We start from the raw sequence: 6,000 nt of genomic DNA on the forward strand, positions 1-6,000 counted from the left end.
CTCCTAGAAAGGAAGCCCTTATGAGGTATAAGAAACTATTCCCTGTTCCCTCATACAATTAACCTGACAAAAACCAAGGGTTCCACACCTTCCTGCATCATTTTTATCATTATACATTTAAAAAAAAAAAAAAAAAAAAGGTATTTGTTTTACTCTTCTGGGCAATGCCCTTTTCATTTTAAACTCTTGCTTGCCTGAAAATTAAGAATGCATTACATTTTAATCTCAATCTCAATGGTAAGCTTTCTATTAAACCATGAAGATTTGTTTTGCTTCGGTTTACTTTGTTTCCAAGGAGAATATACATTAATAGCATTCTAAATACATTCATTTGCTTTTAACCCTATAAGCAGATTGTGTTGGATGGAAAGCTGCGGAGAACCTGTTCTCTCATTCATTTTTTTAGTTGACTTAAGGTATAGAGATAAGACCCCTTATCTGGAAAACCCCAGGTCCTGGAGAACAGGTCTCATACCTGTATTCCAATGATACCTTTCATAAAGGAGAACTATACCCCCAGGCGCTAAAAGCCCCCTTAACTATCACTGCCTTGACCCCCCTCACCTGTCCCTTATCGCATAGTTTCTAACTTTTAAAACTGCCCCGATTGCTAACCCCAACCTAAAAGAGCAGAGTAGCACAGCAGCGTACCTGGGCGACATCTTCCCTTCAACTGAACAGTCTTCGGGTCTCACCACTGACACAAACCCTGCTTGCGCATGTACAGTTGGAGGTATCAGTAAATCTGCTTAAACTGTGCATGCGCAAGCAGGGTCCGTGTCGGCGGTGAGACCCGAAGTGTATTAAGTGTCTAAGAAGATGTCGGCCAGGTACGCTGCTGCGCTTCCTTTAGCTAGGGGTTAGCGATAGTTTCTAACTATTAAAACTGTCCCTATGTGATAAGGGAGAGGTGAGGGGGGCTTTTATAGCGCGGGGGGTATAGTTCCCCTTTAATTTCAACTAAAATGTTGACCCATGAGGTCAATTTATCCCCAGTGCTATCTTTAATCCATTCTGGCCATAAACATCTTGTACCCTACAACAAGAATGTAGCCATGCATGCAGCTCCTAGAATGCTCCTAATGTGGCACGGGTAAGAAACAATGAGCTTGGCAGACCATTCCTAGATCCCATAACTACATTTTTTGATCTACAGCTAACTTTATTAGTACCTTGGCTGTAACAAATACTGTATGATGCCAGTCTAGGATTGCTAGTCCCAAACTTCAGTCATTCTCAGACAATCTGGAAATATAGGATTTACATCATTTGTTCCTCTTACCAGCACAAGATTTTCTGTTACCCAAAAACATAATTCTGCATCTTTTTTCAACCCACAACACTTGATGAGCAGGAAGCATCTCCCAAGATTCATCATTCCCAGTGTTGCAATTTGATTGGATTGTTGGATCGACAACTTGCTCACATCTTTCACATAGAGCAGGGGCCCCCAACCTTTTTTACTCATGAGCAACTATCAAATGTAAAAGAGATGGGGAGTAACACAAGTATGAAAAATGTTCACGGGGGGAGCCAAATAAGGGCAGTAATTGGTTATTTGGTAGCCCTATGTGCCCTTGGCAGCCTACATGAGGCTCAGTTTGGCAGTACTCCTGGTTTTTATGCAACCAAAACTTGCCCCCATGTCTGAAATTCAAAAATAAGCACCTGCTTTGAGGCCCCTGGGAACAACATCCAAGGGGTTGGGGAGCAACATGTTGCCCTGCGCCACTGGTTGGGGATCACTGACATAGAGAATAGCCTGGAACTTGTGTTCCAAATATGGAAACACTGAGGATTAGGTCAGATCATCAGTCCTTTCAGGCGCAAACACAATTATCACCATTAATAGGAATTAGATTGAAAGTTAAAAGCATAAAAGTAACAGAGGATTTTCAATTCCCAATTCTCATTGATAGAGTGCACAACTACATTTCACCAAAATGGAACAGCCTATCCTCATCCTGCACAGGGTTTTACAGAAATTATACATCATTCTCATCAGTCCCTGTCCCAGTAGAGTGTACTGGCCATCTAACATTTACATGCACTATTGTTCATTTTATCAGGAGCCTGAATGTTTATTGGGTACCTGGAGAAAAACCATGCAAGCAAGGGGAACATACTAACTACTTGCAGAGAGCGTCCAATGAGTCTCTGGCTGGAATATAATGCATCTCATATCCCAATAATATCCGTTTTGGTTTCTTTTTTTTTTTGCAAACGTCTATAAAAAAAATTATGGCTTAAATTATGGCTTTGGAAATTGGTTCTTCCGGTATCAAGTGTTAATATCTTTCAAGAACAATATCAGATTATTCACACATTTAGTTTGCAGTCACACTTTCAATTTGCTATTTAGAGCTATTTCCTTTTTAAGAGGAGTGATAATCAAAGTGCTAACTATGTTATGTTTAGGAAATTGCCATCTAGGTCATGAAATATATAAAATATTACAAGTGTTTCCCCTATAGTCTCTGTGTAATATATAGTTGAGGAGGCGGGAAATTAACTGGGATTAACTGCATATAGAGGTAGCTAGTGCTTCCATACGATGTAACAGTGTTAGACAAGGCGTCACGTGTGCCTGGGGGTTTAGGTTTAAAGTTATCTTTTATATTTGTATATATTTATTTTTTGCTGAAACCTCACACACCATATCCTGGGGAAAGAATGAGCAAGGGATGGCTACGTAAGTATTGAACCCCTATGAACTAAATTCTGTATGTTTCAAGATGGACAGTTTTTGTGCAGCGTTGAGTGAATCTGTCCCAAATGACGCACAACAAAAAAATTGTTGAACGCAACGGTTTTTTTTTACTTGCGCTTAAATTTTTTTTTGCCGTGCAGCGAATTTTACCACAGCACATTTTTCACAAAACAATCTGCCAATGGTGAAACGCAGGAAATTGCCGTGAATCCATGCCTGGTGAAAAACACTTGTGGTGTTCTACTTTTATTAAACTTGTTCATCAATGACTTAGGGAAGGGTAAGCAATGGTGACAACATGATGGGGACAAAACGCAGATTCACTGCTGTAGTGCAACTTTATTGCAACCCACACACAGATATTGGGCATCACAGGCCATGAACTGAGAAGTTAAGGCTGATGCCAGATGAGGCGTTTTAAGCTGTGTATTTTCTAATTCTCTCGGCGGCTGAAAAACACACGATATCATCATCTATAGAAATAACTTGATGGAAAACACACTATGCGTAAATACGCTAGAAAACGCGTTACCACGGACTTTTCATGCATTTGTCGAAATACGCCGTTATTTGCACAGCAACCTATTCCTATGTATACACAAAGGCAGCTGCCAGACCTTGCGGAAATACGCAGCGTTTTTTACTATTTCGCACTATTAGCACCATGGGAAACAGGATTTGCTACGTCACCAGTACTAGGCTGAAAACCGCCATAGTCAGGGGCTGTGTGGCTTGTGCGGCGTTTTTAGGCAGAGAAAATACGCAGCGTAAAACCGCTACGTCTGGCATTAGCCTAATGAAAAAAGCTTTAAGTAACCACCTGGGGGTGTTTCACCCCGTGTCCATCCACCAATTAAAATTAACAAACAATGCAACTAGACCCAAAGGTCTGCACATAATATCCAAAGGGGATTGCAATAAACTCCAATCCATGGGTGCAAGGGCGTTCAATGTCTTAATCCACATGGCCTTGTAAAAGGAGATTGTGCATGTTACCCCTACTTTTAGGTAGTTTAGCCTGTACAAGGGTAGCCACAGGTAGGGGGATGTTTAAGCGTAGGAGCGTATTCTCAGCAATCGTTTTAAAGCTTGCCAAGAATACGCTCCGTGTGGCATTAGCTTTATGGTGTATAATATTTGGTGCATCATTGGGTCCATTTTACTAGGTAGTTTCCCTGAGGGCAGTACCTATGATCAGGTTGTAAAATATATTCTTACATACTTTTTAGGATCACCTATGGACTGCTATAATAACTGGACTGCAGTAAAAATAGACTTTGGTGCACATGGACTTTTACAATCTGGATCCACTTTGGAAATTATGTTCAGACATGTGGGTCTGGTGTGTTGCTTTTAAATACTTGTTAATTTAAATGGTGGTTGAGTTGAGCGCAACACGGGTGGTTACTTAAAGTTTTGTTGTTTTTTTTATGCACTTCTCCGTACATACTTATAAACAGGCCTGTGATGCCTGGAACCTGTTGCGTGGGTTGCAATAAAGTTGCACTAAAGCAGTAAATCTGCGTTTGTCCTTCATTTGTTGTTACTGCCGATAACGTGGTGCCAAGGGCAGAGCACCGGTGGGACCGGTTGTAGGACAGAAAACCTCTGTATAACCCTTACGAAGCAATGGTATTTTCCAATTACTAAACAACTACGCAGGTCAATGAATTCCTTTCAAAATGTGTCATGCTTGAATTTTGGTTCCTTGACTTCGCGTGACTTTTGGTCGCATGAAAAGAGAAATCCCATTTTTCTTCATAAAAGTTTCAGCCGAATCCCAAAATAGAGGATTTTTTGCATCCGTAGTTACGTACCTGGGATAGTCACATATAGTCTTGAGAGGGCTATGTTGGTGGACAAATACCTGGGGGTACCTAGGGAACTAAGGGGTACAAGGGAAGGAGGAGTACTGCTAAGCCTAGAATATACAGTTCTGTTTTGGTCTGTAGTGCTCAAAAGGATGATTATTAAAGGGGTAGATCACCTTTGGATTAACTTTTAATTTGTTATAAAATGGCCAATTCTAAGCAACTTTTCAATTGGTCTTCATTTTTAAATCTTGTTTTTAAATTATTTGCCTCCTTCTTCTGTCTCTTTCCAGCTCTCAAATGAGGTCACTGACCCTGGAAGCCATAAAACTATTGCTCTGTTAGGCTACAATGTTATTATTACTTGTATTTCTATTCAGCCCCTCTACAATTCATATATCAGTCACTCTCTCAAATCACTCCCTGGTTACTAAGGTAAACTGGACCCTAGCAACCAGATAGCTGCTAAAATTCCAAACTGAAGAGCTGCAAACAAAAAGTAAATTAAAAAACTACCAGTAATAAAAAATGAAGACCAACTGCAAATTTTCTCAGAATAACACTCTCTACATCGTAGTTAAAATTAATTTAAGTCCAAAATTAAAAACAACTAGGCTGATAAGAAAGGGTGGACAAGTTAGGAGTGTTTACACGGAAGAAGATGCACTGAAGGGGAAATCTGATAATAAATCTGACAATATACAGTACAAGGGGACCATATGTACGTTTTGCCCTGGTTATTGCTGCCAAGCCCCCTGGGAGCTAGGCCCTGCCAAAATAACAAGAATGGGAATCTAATTTATAAAAAAAAAAAATTGCCAAAATTCTTTTGTTTATTTCCTGACAATCTCTTTGGAACAAACAAGTGATTTCACAGGGGACCATTAAAGTGAAGAAAAAGGGCCGCACCGCTTATTCCATAAGCCATATTGTAACTGGGCTGCGGAATTGTTGGATTGAGGACACAGGTGGAACCAAGTCTCAGTATTATTCACATGAAATCACAGTAGCTGTAAGATTCCTTTGTTTTCTGTAAACCACCTGAATACACTAGAATAGCAGCAATATAGAGATCAGATCTACCAAGATGTATCGTATCAGTGATCAAACAAACAAAAATGTTTCCACTGATATTAAACACCCTGACATTTATGTTTTAATAACAGAGCTGGTGAGTTCTAAGGAGACCAAATGAAATATATGTATGTAGAGCTAAACTCTCATTTATCCCTTGCAGAGAAAGTGTATTGATTATGTAAATCCATCTGCTTTCTTTGGAGAGTAGGATCTGATCCAGATTGCCACCATTTATGCCAAGCTTTACCTTTTCAAGGGCTGTGACTTGTAATCCCGCAGGGTTACCATTATGTATACAACAAAAATGTTTACCGAATAGAGTAATCTTGATCTTTTGATCTTTTTTTTTGTCTTTTGTGTCTACTGCATCGAGATTATCCATAAGCGTCACATTCATTTTAC

This window comes from Xenopus tropicalis, chromosome 4, assembly GCF_000004195.4.
Source record: "Xenopus tropicalis strain Nigerian chromosome 4, UCB_Xtro_10.0, whole genome shotgun sequence".
NCBI classification, from domain to species: Eukaryota; Metazoa; Chordata; class Amphibia; order Anura; family Pipidae; genus Xenopus; species Xenopus tropicalis.